This window comes from Lepisosteus platostomus, unplaced genomic scaffold, assembly GCF_059453375.1.
Source record: "Lepisosteus platostomus isolate fLepPlt1 unplaced genomic scaffold, fLepPlt1.hap1 Scaffold_48_H1, whole genome shotgun sequence".
Classification (NCBI taxonomy): Eukaryota; Metazoa; Chordata; class Actinopteri; order Semionotiformes; family Lepisosteidae; genus Lepisosteus; species Lepisosteus platostomus.
This window is the reverse complement of record NW_028291668.1, coordinates 92,941-109,674: the sequence shown is the minus strand read 5'-3', so window position 1 is coordinate 109,674 and position 16,734 is coordinate 92,941. Positions and strand designations below refer to the sequence as shown.

The following is a 16,734-nucleotide window of genomic DNA, read 5'->3' as shown; positions in this document are numbered from 1 at the left end:
ATAAACGCATATATAACGTCGAAAACACATCTAACACTAGGAGTATACAGCACTCTGCACAGTGTACGAAGTAAATTATTTTCGCAGTAATTAATTATATTTACTATATTTATTATACACGTGTAAATTAATTACTGCGAAAATAATTTACTTCGTACACTGTGCAGAGTGCCGTATACTCCTAGTGTTAGATGTGTTTTCGACGTTATATATGCATTTATTAATGTCGTCGATTTTACGGTTGCAATTCGACGTTGATTATACGTCGAGGCGACGTATATATACGTATAACCTTATTTTCGCCGTGAATATACGTATATTCGACGAATCAATGCCCACAGCTTGGCATACAAGGGTTTTGCGGAGGGGTCTTGCCACCTGCCTGAAAAAAAAAACAGTAAAATGTTTGAGTGCCTATAGAGTTTCTATTTTTATTTTCTTGAGAAAAGTTGATACCATTTCCTGGAAACCCCGTCTCCCATCAGTGCGCGGTGCCCGGGGAAAAATCTGTAGGGGGGCGTCTGAAATTCTGAGCGGGGGTGATATTTCGGTTGAAACGGAGCTGTACGGTGCAGCTACCCAAATGAAATCTCGCAGCTATGCCATTGATTAGTGCTTCATGATAGAAGATATCGACTAGCAATCTGGTATTTGCGATGAAGTTCAGTTTCACATTTTTCGTCACTCTCACTGGAGAGTATTGCCTGGAGCGAAAAGTACCATAAGCGTTCATTTTTGCAGCTACATGGACGTTCTGAATCGTTAAGAAAAAATGTTGTAAAACCAACAGAAAGCACAGACTGCTATAACTAGTCCTAGTTATATAACGATTTTAAGTATAATGATAAACTACTGCAAGGAATCGGTCCACCTGAGCAAACAGGATCGTAATGTTGACACTCAATAACGACACTGATATGTGCAGTTCCTGGACGGATAGCCCTCCTGCCCATCAAACAGACTGAGTGACTGTTCGTGTCATTTAGTGTTGTCTGACCATTGACAAAGTACAACTATTTTTTTAGGGCGCAAATTAAGTTAGGTAAATCTTTTTGCCCAAAACTGAAGGGGCGACATTCCCCCCTCCCCCCGTGATGCCAGGCCTGTCCCCATCCTATTCCATAATGTCATTATATATAATACCATACAACAGTGACCGATCCTTACTAACTACATGCGTTAAAATTGCACATCAGCTCATAGCAGGGGGCACATAGCCGCGATGTATTTTCAATGTTATATTTCAACCATAATATCGACAACATTAATAAACGCATACGTTGAGAAAATATCGAACCCAGCATATTTTCCGCTTATATACCACAATGCATTGCTAGTATTCGTTGGTCACCATTTTGGACACGTTTTTCAAATGTAGAAGTATATCCGCAAATATCTCAGCAATCCTCTTTTGACGAGTAAGTATGAACAATAATAATACTATCTGAATACATACAGATCTTTCTTAATATTATTTTGATTAAAATAGTACGTGAATAAGCAAAAAATGGCACATAAAATAGTGTGAATGGGGAAGATGACACAAAATCGTTTTGCCGTTTCTCTATTCTTATTCTATGTTGTACTTTCAAACTTTGGGTACTCTTTAATTAGGACAGACTTTATTGCTCAACTGCTATGATGCAAGCTAAATTTTATACATTTATTTCAGTTTTGAGCTTAGTAAACCGTTCATTTTTTAGATTATACTAAAGAAGATATTAATCATCATTTATTTGGGAAGTAATATTATATAATTTTCTCCTAGCTGCGGTGCTGAAGTCCCACCCTACATCAACAGAAAAAGAAATAAAGGAGCATGCAATGTGTTACTTGAAGAATGCATATGCAAGGCAGGGGGCCAGGAGATCTGGACACTGAAAATAATAGGTTTTTGGTTCTAACTGTTAGGACAATTAGACAGGGTTTGCAAATAGTGGACAAAAATCATCTTAACTTCCATTGTAATATTTTTTTTTCTTGGAAATATAGAAGTTGTACATTTTAAAATGTATATTTGAATCAAAATGTGGTTTTGAGTTAGTGTGTTAATGTAATTAGTTTTGTGTTTGTCATTACTATACTGTATATTGCCATGTTACCAGAATTTGTAGCTGAAGTTCAAGACTAGTTGTGTTTTTTATGATTATTGCCCATATGTTGATTGTTGATTGATTGTATACAATGTATAATTTGAAATACATGTTCCAGGTGTGAATGTGTATTTTCAGAATACATTTCTAAATCTAATCATTGGCTTGGTTTACTTGTTTCTACACCTATAAAACCTATCTTTGATGTATAATAGACCTCTACCCATATACGTATAATAGACCTCTAACCATATACGTATAATAGACCTCTAAAGTTATCCGTATAATAGACCTCTAACCATATACGTATAACAGACCTCTAACCATATACGTATAATAGACCTCTAAAGTTATCCGGAACTCCAACCATATATGTATAATAGTCCTCTAAATTTATCCGTATAATAGAACTCCAACCATTTATGTATAATGAACGTCTAAACATAGACGTATAATTGACGTATAACTTTAGACGTATATTAGAATTTCATTCTAGACGAATTGTAGACCACATTTAGACGTCTAAGGTATGCGTTTAATAGACGTATATTATACGTCTTTTGCCCACTGGGTGGGCTCCATATGCACATGGAAGAAATCAAGTGTTTCATCCGAGCTGTTTCAAAGACTGCCCAAGAGCTTTCCTTTCACAGAGGCGCAACGATTAATGATGGGGGTGCACCCTTCAATGCGCCTTACGACTCTAGGGAGTGATTGAGACGATTCGTAGCGTGTGCTCATTTCTCTCTATTCCCCGTGTTGCAGTGGTAGGAAGACGTAAATTACTGCTTCGACACGTAACGGCATTATAATCAAGTGCAGGAGCTGAGGGCTTTAGTTTAGTTTCGTTTTCCATGGCGTTCGTAAGCGCGCAAATCAAAGGCAAGTCCTGCGTCTAACACGAACGTAAATGCTTTTGAAAGTGCAGTGTGGTGCAGCTTGTAAAATCCTTGTCCACATTTGTGGTTTGTTGATGTTTGTTCTGTCTGACAACGTTGCATTTTGACATCCGGACGGGGGGACTTTATCATTTGAACGTGAAGCCAGCCTTAAACCCTCTGAGGCGTGTCTGTCTGCCGGCACGTATCTTGTGAAAGGTATTTTTTTTTTAACGGAGAGCAACTTTAAAAAGGTTTCCGCAGCCACCTCGCAGTCCGTGTTTGATTATAGGAGGAATGCGGCGGCGGCGGCGGGCTCGCTTTTGTCGTGCTCGAGTGGTTAAGGCGATGGGCTCGAAATGCGTTGGGGCTTCCCCGCGCAGGGTCGAAACCTGCCGACTCCGGCGTCTGCCGCACGTTACCTTGTGCCTGCGAGGCAGAGGCTAAGTGCCGCTTCTCCTTTCCTGGTACTATAAGAACGCTAAATCGCTTGGCCCTGCTGCCATGGAAATACATTCTTCAGATAACCACACATTTTGCGTTCGCACCTCTGGTGCTCTACTTATGCCTTTGAAAACCTAATGAATACAGCTGAAAGAACCGACACAATATGTAGGTGCTCGTAAAGCACGCAGTAAAGAACTGTTAACAGCAAGGGTTTCAGTGGGTTAACTGAGGAGAAGGCGTGATCGCTAATTGTTGACTTTTTATTTGGTGTTAGAAACACTCTTACTGTGCATGACGTGCAACAAATGTAGCCACAGAAATTGCATCACGCTTTCATGTATGCTATTGCAGACACCAACGTTGCCTAGATAGAAAACCGAAATAGCCGTGGGTTTGCTTGCTGGTCTGAAGGATCTCTCTTCGAATCTCTGTCATTTGTCAATGGAAGTAAAAGGCGCTGAAATCTCATACGTTCAGAATCAAACCCGCAGCTGTTGTTCGACTTTATTTCTTGACTAATTACAACTCAGTGTCGCATGAGCAGTTACGTAAATGGTATATTTGAACACAAATGCCGTTCTTCAATTAAAACTAACAGTACATTGTCAGGGACATTCAGTTCTATACAAACAAGAGACAGACAAGAGAATATTTCTACCGTTCATGTGGACTACGTGTTGACTTACTGATCGGAATAATTGAAAAGTTCGGGTTCATAGCCGATGCAGTGCGTGCTAATTAGAACAGCAAAGCTGAGCTCTCAGCACCGTACTGAGCCCAGGTGTTTTTCTAAAGCTTTCAGGTGCAGTTCCTTTACATGAAGGGAATCTCTTACTGGGTACTCTTACAATGCAGTAAGTAGCACAGACTACTTAGGGAGTAGCCCGATGCGTTTAAAAACAACCCGAGCCAGGCAGGAGTCGAACTTACAATCTCCTGATCCGTAGTCAGACACGTTATCCAGTGTGATACTGCAGGACTGTAACCCAGTGAGATCAGCACTGCAACTAGTAAAATATTACCCCCAGTCCATTCTTTTCCAAAAGTGAGAAACACCTGTTTTCTACATTTTGTCTGTTTTAAAACCATATCTCTTTAAACCAAACCAAGAGTCTGTCTTTTGCACTGATATTCTGATTCATTTCGATTTCAAAGAAAAAAAAAACATTATCTTCCAAAGCATCATAAAATTGTCCCTTCCTCCAGACTCTACGTCTCTCTTGTAGTAGTACAGCAGACCTTTCCAGGTGAGCAGATCACAGAGTCCGAAATGAGCTTCCTCCATCAAGCAAAGTACCTGAACATGACTCTGTCATCATAAAAGCGCCCCTGTAATAAAGAAATTAAATCCGAAATCAAGAGGGCAGCACAGTGGGCAAAAGACGTATAATATTCGTCTATTAAACGCATACCTTAGACGTCTAAATGTTGTCTGCAATTTGTCTAGAATCTCTGCACAGTGTTCGAAGTAAATTATTTTCGCAGTAATAAATTTACACGTGTATAATAAATATAGTAAATATAATAAATTTATTACTGCGAAAATAATTTACTTCGAACACTGTGCAGAGTGCCGTATACTCCTAGTTGCGGCACACACGATACATACAGTAAAAAGCCTCAGGCACTGTGTTAGATGTGTTTTCGATGTTATATATGCGTTTATTCATGTCGTCGATTTTATGGTTGCAATTCGACGTTGATTATACGTCGAGGCGACGTATATATACGTATAGCCGTATTTTCGCTGTAAATATACGTATATTCGACGAATCAATGCCCACTGGGAAGGCGCATTGAAGGGTGCACCCCCATCATTAATCGTTGCGCCTCTGTGAAAGGAAAGCTCTTGAGCAGTCTTTGAAACAGCTCGGATGAAACACTTGATTGCTTCCATGTGCATCTGGAGCCCATTTCTTATTTTCACTTCACGCCGCCCAAAGCATTTCTAAAACAGGAGATTCGCATTTGGGAATGCGCCCTGCCCTACAAATAAAACAGGTCTGCGGGTCTGAAAGCTGCTCCACGGAAAACAGTTCTGTTGCGCTTTTGATCAAAGGGAGATTCGCTGTTCTTACTTTTTGATGACATAACACCCAAAGGGGCTTCTTTGGAGCTGGATTCCAACCAGCATCCTAAAGTTTCTTGGCGGTATCCTTTACAGTACTCTGTTCGGTCGATAAGGGACAGAAGGGGGCAGCTTTCCTCACACATACAGTGCAATGTACTGTAGTGTTCCCCTTCATTGAATTCGCAGTTCTGCATCAGACATCTAACTCGTTTCCTTAGCTTGGATTTAAGCCACGAAGCAGGCTTCTACTGTATAAATGTCTAGAGGAATCACAAACTATTTGAGAGGCCACCATCCCAGGGGGAACTTACAAAGTCTATCCCTATGCACCTAGCGCAGTCTCTCAAGAGACTGTCAAAAATCGCTTTCTCCGTTTGCGTTGCAAGTAAGTGGAAACGCGGTCTCAACCCAGAGCCACTTGGCAGCAGTGGCACGTAAATACTGTTACTGTCACTGCTCGATACCGACGTTAGCCTACTATACCATGTTCAGCCACCGCTAGAAAATGTACAGCTCTAGATCTGGAGCAAACAACAGGAGGGCCAACGTCACACGTCAGACATGGAAACCGACGAGGATGGGATTCAAACCCATGCGTGCAGAGCACAATGGATTAGCAGTCCATCGCCTTGACCACTCGGCCACTTCGTCAACAAAACTGGGTTGTCCCAACTGGGTTGGCACACTCCAGATGATCTTTTTCTTTTTTTTCCCTTGTACTCAAGGGTCATTTTCCTGTTCCACATGCGATTTCAACATTTTCCTTGGGAGATGTCAAGCCAGCAAGCCACTGCTGTGGTTCAGTGGCCAGTGTGGAGTTCAGTGGCCCTGTTGTACACAGAAAGCACATTGAGCTCCTTGGACATGAAAAGTTCCAGATAAAAGCCATTTGTCATCCTTTCTCTTGGTGTCGATGTTGCTATTGTATGTAAAGGTGGCAACTTGCTCAGCGAGCAGGCGGAGCACACACCGAATGCAGATGTGTCTGAGTGGTGTGTCCAAGTGGCTGCAAAAGGACAGCACTCCCGGGGCTGTTTCAATGTAACAGATTTACTCCAGGGAAAGGCAGCATTGAGAGTAGCTCAAGCTTTCAGCACTCGTATCGGACTGCGTGTATGCAGACACCGCTCAGAATCCCCTGTAAGATTCTCCCTCAATTCCGTTTTGCAGTGCTTTAGCTCTTTCAGAAGGCTTCGCTTTGCTAGTCACAATCCAAGGCTTGTGACAGCATTTGAAAATATTCACCACTGCGTTGGCTGGGAATCAAACCTGGGTCAACTGCATGGAAGGCAGCTATGCTCACCACTATACCACCAACGCTCAAATGAGTTGCATGGCCAGATGGACTGTTTCCTCCAGCGGTATAGTATTGCAGTGAGACAGCAAGATGCCTGCAAGACTATGTCACGCTAAACGCCACAGATTGTGTTTGTCCGTTCGTGTCAGTCGTCCTGCAGTCACGGGAAGTGGGACACAAACATGCTGCAATGCTTTCAAGACGTTAGGATTTGTTTGTGCAACATCCGAGAAGAGTACTTGTGGCTTGAATGTGAACTGTACGTGCCCGCCCCCTTTCCACTGTAGTGCATGAGTTCCTCCCGGCATGCCCTTCGTCATTGTTCTGTCATCTTGTATTTAAAGGGTTGTATTTCTGGTGCTGAAAATAAGCAACTGTTTTCTCACAACGGCCTTTGTTCCCGACGGAGCCCTTGTCTGTCATGAAATTCTTCAAAACCTCAAGCTAGAAGAAGAAGACGACAAATATGAAGCGTTACAGCAACGACATGCCATGAGACGATCGATAACAATTTTCATAGGATCCCTGCGGTTGCCTGGCAACCGTCAGCTTTGCGCAGTGGCAGTATCGTAGCCTGTGAGGTTTAGCCGAGGCGCGATTATTGCTAGTTGAAAACGTTTCCCAATACCCTGCTTCCGCCGGTTTGCAATACAATCGGCGAAAGCAATGTTTGACAGTCTCGTCAGAGACTGAGCAAGGTGTTTAAAGACAGATTTGGTCATGGTGACATCATGGTAGAAAGAAACGAGCTTGTTACGTCTCAACAGAAACGCTCTTTAGCTCTTTCAGCGTTATGCAGAGAACAGCGTCTGTCGAGATCACTTTTGAGTCAGCGCGAACCGCCGTGTGCTGTCAGTTTGATTTCATATTGCTCGTAGCGGCGCCCGGCTTTTGTCTGTCAAACGTTAGGTTGCGCTTCTTCATGCTGCATCGTCGGCATGAGTGGAGCTTTTTAAACGTCTGTACTTACTGCGCCCCATAAGAAATCGTTTGTCCCCGTTCAAAAGAGATTGTGCGATGTCCTGCAGCGTTCGCAAAGCAAACCTTTGACAGTTTGAAAAGAGGAATTTATTCTGCTTCCTGTGCGTGCAGTAGTTACAAAGTTGAACGCCTTTACACGATCTGCTGCAGTTTTCAGTGGGCGGGCGTTGTCAAATGGCTTGGAAAAACGCACTGTGTTTCGGCTCGGGAAACATCGTGAGCAGTGTCCTGCATGTTTTCTGTGTATAGCTGTCTTTTAACGCATACAGAATTCATTCGAAATCATTGATTTCTCCAATTAACAAGGGTCCCTTAAAGGATGAGTCAAAGTAACGTCTAATCGGATTAGTTTCCTTAGAGCTGGTTCAGAGTTTGCTCAAGAGTTTACCTTTCACAGATGCGCAAAGAAGAATGTTGGGGGTGCACGCTTCAAAGCGCCTTACAGCTGTAGGGAGTGATTCGAGACGATTCGTGGCGTGTGCTCGTTCCCATATACCGTACGCCCCGGGGTGCAGTGCTAGGATGACATACAATACCGCTTGGGCACGTAACGGCGTTATATGCAAGTGCGGGACGTGAGGGTTTTCGTTTGTTCGTTTTGTTTTGCTCTGCTTTGCTTTGTTTCGTGGTCAAGAGGCGTAAGGTAAGTCGTAATCCAGGGAGAACACTGGTGGCAAACAGTCCGAGGTGAGAGGCGAGGTCCAAAGTCGAAAAGGCAGAAGGGGAGTCCAATATCCAGAATAAACGAGGTAATGGAAAAACGCCAGGTAGAGCTCTCAAGGAGTAGACTCAATACCGAGCAGCGGGAAGCAGGTAAAGATGGTAAAAATAGCACTGCGTACCGCACGGTGGAGTGTGTGCAGGTGGGTTAACTCGTGCGGCGGCGTTTGTTAATAATCACCCACTGCTGGTGCTGATTAGATCGCTTATGAGTTGGTCTTAACTGCCTGGCGGTCATGACAAGCTCCTCTTTAAGCTGTGGTTTAGTTTTGCATTCATGTGTTTCTAGAGCAGTTATTTATAGGGGTGGGTGGGTCTTTCACAGAGGCTCAGGACAAATCCCCCACATGAAATTTTACTGTGTGCGTTCAGACAGTCACAGGTCAAGAGCCAGGCAGGAGGACAATGGACAGAAGAGCCAACGAACTAAAAATAAAAGAACGAATATGAAAAAGCCACCATCTTTTTCTTTTTGACATTTTCCGACTTTCATGCAAGCCAGGACAAAGTTGCTCGTACAGATGCAGCCATTCAAAGTAAGCGGTACAGACACGTACAGCAGGTAAGATGACACGCGATACCGCGGTGCGTGATTGGTTGACCGACAGGGGCACTCGTGGTCCGTTGGTCTGTCGTAGAAAGACTTACTGTAAACGTCTTTACTGTGCCCGTTGTAGATATTGAATTTTACCACTGAAGGGAAATCTTAGTAGCTGAGCATAAAAAGAATAGGAGCATACTGTAACGCGTGTGAAGGCCATAAACGATATTAATTTTGGAACGTAAACATACAGTATATAGCTGGTCTTGGTACTTTAAAGAAAAAAATACACACCAGTATTCCATTTCTCCCTAAACATTGTAAGCTTCGAAGTCTTTAACTAACGTGATACCGGAGTCAACAAGCATACTTTTAGAATTTGATTAAAAGGGAATATAATATGGAATCGCGTATCTAAAGAATTTAATAACGGTATGATTATATCCGTGTACTGCGGCAGAGCTATGTAGGGCTGTTTCGCCTGCCTGATCATGCGAGCTGTCTTGTAGCCTACTGGTCTAGGTGCGTGACTACCAACTGGCAGGTTGTGTGTTCGAATCCAGCTGCTGCTGGACTTTTCATTTTTATTTATTTATTTTTTAATCGCGTAACATAAACATATTACCGTATGCAAACTGTACTGTATACAGTATGTATATGTATATTTAATGTCTTAACTGTGCCCGTTTAATTGAATTAAAAAAAAATATTTAACACGAACATTAAGCTGTTTACATCTTCCGCCTGAGAACAGTCACCCGTTGCTACCCAACGCAGAATGGTGATTGGCTGACCCCTCTGATTGGAGAAAAAAGACGTGCTGGTGTGCTATACCAGGAAGAGGATTTCTTTCTATTCAAAACGTGTATTTTAAAAGTTTAAGAAGTAAAAACCTTACAGCGTACACAGATTTCTAAACTGATCAGGATCGTTATCTTTGTCTTATGCATAATAATGTTCACCGCTCTGTCCAGCAAATTAATAATAAACTTTATTTTATATAGCTTTTTAAACGAATAAGTAATTAGATTGCTCATAAACCTAATCACTTGCTTTTTCTTTTTATTTAGGCTCAGATTTCAACTATAGATCGTATTATTAATAACCATAATAACAACCAACCAACAAAAACAACCATATAAACATAATACCAACCAAAAACATAGATAACAACCACAATACAAAATCAAATAATCAAACCATTTTACACTCGCAAAGTCCTCCAATTATCATAATCCCGCCCCTTATGCAAAACCAAACCTTCCTCCCATCCCAGTTTATCCTGTTTATCATAAACAAAATCCACCTCAATTTTCAACATAAAACATTACACAAAATCAATACCTCAACACTCCATACTCAACAACGATAATTCACAAACAGCCAGAACATGTAACTACACATTCCCAAACATACCTACTTTCCATAGCCCCGCCCCTTATGCAAAACCAACATCCCTCCCCTGTTCTCTCTTTCCCCTGGCGGTTGTAATTGTTTTTATTTTCAAATAAATTTTAGCAAAGTCATGTATTTTAAAAATCTTAAGATTTTTCTATTTATGTCTTTATTTAGTGGTTTCATTAGTGACAAAGGCTAAACTTTCTTGGAAAAATGTCTTTTATGTAAACCATGTTTGCTATTAATTCATTCAGGGCTAAAATATGTTCATTGTCTTCTAATGAAAGAAGGGTTCCTTTCGCCGTAGTCGGGAGCCTAGCCTTTAACTAGTAAGTACTGTATTTACTGGGTTTTTGAGGGGGTGTCTTTCGCTGGAAATCTCGCCTCTTACTTTGAAAATACCCGTGAAACCGGTTCAATTCGTCACAGCCAGCACTCCTGCAGAGAGTTGGGTTGTACAGTACTTGCAGTGTATACAGTACACGCGTTATGCTCTTCGTTAATGTCTGTGAAGTTTTATTTAATCTCTGAGCCATACTGATTCTTCTGGAAGCACACCAGTATTCCACTTTCTCCCTAAACATTTTTAGGATCAGAGTCTTACATGTGGTTATTTCGAAAACGTTTGTACGTGCTCCTTCTTACCATGTTACTGTTTACCGTTACTGACCATATTAAGTTTAAGTGCCTGTGGGCACTTTTCCTGTCCGTGGGGGGTGGACCGTCTTTCATTAGAAGGTTAGTCTGTTCTACTCTGAGAATGTAGAGGGGGTGGGAAGTGCCCGCGGTCATTTAATTAGTATTAAAATCTTAGTTATCTTTCTAGTTCACAGGTTTGCATGCATAATTTAATTTTGAAAGCCACTGAGACATCAGGTACTACTGTTGTATTTATGAAAAAGAAACAAAACAAAAAACATACTAACAACTGTGCCATCCTACTCCTTAGTTAATACATTTTATTATTCATAAACAGTTAACATTGTTAGCAAAATATTTTGAATTATATTTAACCCTATTTTTTCTTTAGTTTTGTATTTAACTTATTATATGATAGTCAGACTTAATGTATATTAATGTATATTTGAACAATGAAAATATATTTTTACAAGATTTTACATTAAGCACTTAAAATTAATATGGTTAATAATAGTAAACTGTAACATGCTGTAACAAGATCGGTTAAACTTCGAAGAAAATCCTTTCAGAGAAAATGTTTCAGGTGTGAAGAACAAACCTGTTCCCACACACCCTGCCCCCACTACCATTAGAATATACACAAACATTTTAGCGTTTCATTCTGAGCAGAAGACCCTCACACCTGAAGAGTGCTGGCTGTGACGAATTAAACCGGTTTTACAGGTTTCAATCACAGATTGGGACTCAGTAAAGTAACACACAGCGCCACTGGATTTGATAATACTGTACCTAACCAAAATCCGCAATATGGAAACAGAACCTGTGTAATTGTTGATAGATGATGTACTCATAACATTTTTTCAAGACGAACTACAACATTTAAAAAATGACTTGTATGTACTTGATATCTCTAATCAATCCACGGGTTCCAGCACAAAACGAAACTAAAACGCATACCGTTTCGCGCTTCTTATTAGTTGCTCAAAAGTAATTTGACCGTATGAAATGCATAATATAAACCTAGAAACATATACGTGAGCAGTACTTAAGCACTGTAGTATCGGTGTTAAGACATACCTCTCAAATACTGTAAATCAAGTTAAAAATATCTCAAGACCGATTCTGGTCGTAATGAAACCATGTTTCGTGTATGTTTTCTTTTTCATCTTGAAATAACTCATTTCTAAATACCTTTTTCACTGTTAACATCTTGTAGCAACTTTGCGACAAAATATACACTCTGACAGTTCATCCTGCTACCAACATTAAATAAAACAAATCTTAAGATTTCTATATTTATGTCTTTATTTAGTGGTTTCATTCGAAGCTTACAATGTTTAGGGAGAAATGGAATACTGGTGTGTATTTTTTTCTTTAAAGTACCGAGACCAGCCATATACTGTATGTTTATGTTAAGATTTCCCTTCAGTGGTAAAATTAGATATGAATATTCAATACTTAAACGGGCACAGTTAAGACATTAAATATACATATACATATTGTATACAGTACAGTTTGCATACGGTAATATGTTTATGTTACGCGATTAAAAAATAAATAAATAAAACTGGAAGGTCCAGCAGCAGCTGGATTTGAACACACAACCTGCCAGTTGGTAGTCACGCACCCAGACCAGGAGGCTACAAGACAGCTCGCATGATCAGGCAGGCGAAACAGCCCTACACAGTTCTGCCGCAGTACACGGATATAATCATACCGTTATTAAATTCTTGAGATACGCGATTCCATATTATATTCCCTTTTAATCAAATTCTAAAAGTATGCTTGTTGACGTATCCGGTATCACGTTAGTTAAAGACTTCGAAGCTTACAATGTTTAGGGAGAAATGGAATACCGGTGTGTATTTTTCCTTGTGATATTTTAAGCTCTAGTTGAATGATAGGTGTCGCATTTTAAATCATTCTCGTAGTAGAAATTATGAAACGCCCTGTTAAAAGCAAGGAAGTTTTTATGCCCCGTTGAAGTAAAACAAAATGCCTGACAAAGTATGGCTTGGACAGATTCCAAGTGCTTGTACAAATGTGCTAAAGAAATTATACTTTGAGTATACAGCTTGTCCAAAGTCATCCATTATTAATACTATTAGTAATATCTTCAGTAAAGGCTTTGATGCATAAATATTTCTGATAAAGGTAGGTTGTGTACTTTTGTCCAACTGAGCAATCTTGCTTTCATAAAATATACCAACATTTGAATGACTGATGATTAACATGCTGTGATACACAGTTCAAAATTAAAGGCTCGAATGCTGTACATGAGAGGTTAAGCTCCCCCTGGCGGTTTTACAAGGCGACGCCGGATAGCTAGTCACGTGACACACGTGATACCGCGTGATACCCCGGTGGGCGTGTCGCGGTATGCCGTGAAATACCTCACCCATTTTGAATGGCTACATCTGTAGCTACTTGTGGATTCAAATACTTTATCGAGTGCTTTGATGAGTTTTTGCAATTTGATTGTCGTCCTGTCAGCCTGTTTCTGTTTTTTTTTTCAATCTAGTGATGGAAAGTAAGAGGGAAATGATGGAGCAATCCATAACCGCTCCGGAAAAATGGCAGAAAGAAATGGCCCGTCACTAAGGACATTTGTGAAGCAGAGGAGTGACATCACCACAAAGTGACTTATTCTGCTGATCGTTTTGGTGAATAATGATTGAGGCGCGTTAAGAGAAAGGTAGCTGCGTCAGCATGCTTAGGCTGCAAAGGATCAAACAAAGGTTTACTCCATGCTGAAAAGAGAAGAAAAGAAGCACAACGTTTCGACTGTGGAGCCTTCTGCGCCATCTTCTTTAGCGGTGATGATGTTTACATTGGAAAAACTGAGACATGCGTCTCTGGGTGGGCTTGAACCACCAACCTTTCGGTTAACAGCCGAACGCGCTAACCGATTGCGCCACAGAGACTGACGGCCGCTTGTGCTCCCTACATTTGCAGGTTTATGGTCAAAGAAAACAATCACTTGCGCTTCTTGCAGCCGGCAATCTTTTTCCACTGACAACCAAGAAATGGATTTCATCTTTCACAAGCTGTATGGATTTCTTCAAAAACAAGTTATTCCAGAAAGGAAATGAATTCTTGCATTAAACTGAACCAAGCTGTACATGTTTGTCTGAAATGAGACATTCGGCACAACAAGACACGGAGAGAGGCACCACTGGTATTCAGACCCACGATCGCCTGCTTACTAGGCGGGCACTTTAAGCCACTAGGGAGCACCGCACTTTTACAGACACTTGGACACATCTGCGTTCGGTGTGCACTTAACATGCTCTCTGAGCCCGTTGCCTCCGTCCCATTTAATAGCAGAACTGACGCCAAGAGAAATGATGAGAAATGGCATTTATCGGGCACTTTTCATGTCCAAGCTGTGCATTCTTTGGCAACACCATTTTTTCTTTTGTTTAATTTCTATACTTATTGATAGAATAAAAACGATATGTCATGTACTGTAAGGGAAATGTCTCTTTTTTTTAATGGGGAAAGCTAGCACCAGCAAATGTTGTGTTTAGAAGAAGTGATTTAACATGACACGTGACCTAATTTACCGGAGCAAAAGCTCACCCAGCAAGCCCTGCTTTACTTCTACAGGAGAGAAGTACGGTAGAGTCTGCAAGATGTTCAGCTGGGTAGCTACGTCAGCATGCCTCGGCTGCAAAGGAACAAGCAATGGGTTTATTGCATGCTGAAAAGAGAAGAACGGAAACAGCGTTTCGACTGTGAGGTCTTCTCACACCTGTAAAAGGCTCCATGGTTTTCTTTCTTCTCTTTTCAACATGGAATACACCTATTGTCTGCAAGATGTGACAATTTCATGGTGTTTTGGAAGAAAACCTTTTTTCTTTGAATTCAAAATCAATCGGAATTTCAGCACGACACATCAACACTTTTTCTGTTTTAAGGAGATGATATTTTAAACCTGATAAAAATAGTAGGAAACACAAGTTTCTTGCTGTGAAAATTTAGATGGGGAAGTGTACTACTAGTAGCAGTGTAGAGCTCTCTGTGGTGGAGTGCAAGCGCATGTTCTATGGGCCAGTGGCGTAATGGATAACGCGTCTGACTTCGGATCAGAAGATTGTAGGTTCGAGTCCTGCCTGGCTCGTGAGGCTTTTAAACCTCTCAGGTTCCTCGGTAACAGGTTGCCGTCATGTATATGAACTATAGAAAAGCATTTGCCACAACCCGTAAATTAGCACGCAAGTGCGGGCTAGTGAACACAGAACTGTATGGAGATCATCTCCAGCTCCGAGCTCAATTGCAATGAAAAAACATGCAGAGCAGCTGAATTTGTGCTCGGTAGGGTGGGGAGGACTCAGCATTGCTATTGTTCTAATTGGCATGAACTGCAGGGGATCTGAATCAGAACATGTCAGTTAGTTCGATCATTGCGTCAATATGTAGGGCACGTTAATACAGAATTATTACTTTGTCTGTCTCGTCTTTGTATATAGCTGAATGTCCCTGACAATTTCATGTTAGTTTTTAAGAACGACATTGGTGCTAATATATACATATATAGCATATAAGGAACACGTAAAAGTTTAGTCCATGCTAAAAAGATAAGAAAACCGCCACAACGTTTCATCTTGGAATAAATCTTTACTTGTTGTTTTGCAGCCTACCCATTCTGACCTAACTCCTCCCTTGAAATTCCCTAACAGATAAGGGTACGTAACGGCTCATGCGATGCTCAGTTGCAATTTGTCCCAAAACAAACAAGAACAGCAGCTGAGGGTTTGAGTTTGAACATGCACTGTATTAAAGCAGCTTTTATTTCCATTGATAAATGCTAGATATTCCTACAGAGATTCTCCAGGTGAGTACGCGATTCCTGTTTCTGTTTCTATTTCTGTTTCATATATAAATATATACAGTATATATATATGTTACATGTGTCTCTGCAATAGTACAAATGTGTTATACACTATCAGGGGCTGCTTTTTTGTGCACCTCATCTACAACAAGGGTTTTTTTTCATTTATGTTTGTGGACCTTCACTATTTGAGGAAGTGAGTTAGATAAGAAAGTTACAGGTATGGTGAGCAATGACTGACAAAGGCACGTACTGCGTATTCCTTACAGAAGTGTAAGCAATTTGTTCTAAAAAACACCGGCTAAAGTCCAACATCGTTAGCAATCTTATTACTTAAACAGAATTAACATCAATAAACTGTAAGGTGCTGGTACATGCGAGTAGATTTGATCTTCTATTAAACAAAAATGCAATTACAGCTCTAAAAAGGTCAACCTAGACTTCTGTAACAGATCTGTTCAGGTCATCGCTGTTCCTCTGACCTTGTGAGTCTTTGGAATTTTAAAAGTGTATTTTGCTTGCCTTTCATGTGGTCTGTGTACAAGTCACTGTGGCGTATGCGGTCCTACACAGCCTTGCTATAGACGTGACGAGCCTCCGCTATGTTGCAATGGAGAACAGGTTCAGTACGGAGCTGCCGAGAAAATTCAGCTGGAAAGCTCGTTGCAGAAAAGCATCGGTATCTGTGTCCAGCGGCAAAGCGTCCTTCGTGGGTGCTGAAGAATCGATTTCACAGGCTGCGGGTCCAGGCGATTTAGAGTGTTAAAGGTCCCAGCGAAAACGAAACGGCGCTGGTCCTTTTACACGCACGCACGCAACCAAATGCAAAGGACGC

At 41.0% G+C, this 16,734-nt stretch overlaps 4 non-coding genes across 4 annotated transcripts; 2 read left to right on the top strand and 2 right to left on the bottom strand.

The window, feature by feature from the left end:
* Positions 1-6,058: 6,058 nt before the first annotated feature.
* Positions 6,059-6,140, bottom strand: trnas-gcu (transfer RNA serine (anticodon GCU)). The gene has a single exon. It is a non-coding gene; the product is annotated as a tRNA-Ser (tRNA).
* A 1,193-nt stretch (positions 6,141-7,333) lies between these two features.
* LOC148633104 (U4 spliceosomal RNA) lies at positions 7,334-7,475 on the top strand. The gene has a single exon (XR_015934046.1). It is a non-coding gene; the product is annotated as a U4 spliceosomal RNA (small nuclear RNA).
* Positions 7,476-13,915: 6,440 nt separating this feature from the next.
* On the bottom strand, positions 13,916-13,989 carry trnan-guu (transfer RNA asparagine (anticodon GUU)). Its single transcript has one exon. It is a non-coding gene; the product is annotated as a tRNA-Asn (tRNA).
* A 1,126-nt stretch (positions 13,990-15,115) lies between these two features.
* trnar-ucg (transfer RNA arginine (anticodon UCG)) lies at positions 15,116-15,188 on the top strand. Its single transcript has one exon. It is a non-coding gene; the product is annotated as a tRNA-Arg (tRNA).
* Positions 15,189-16,734: the final 1,546 nt, after the last annotated feature.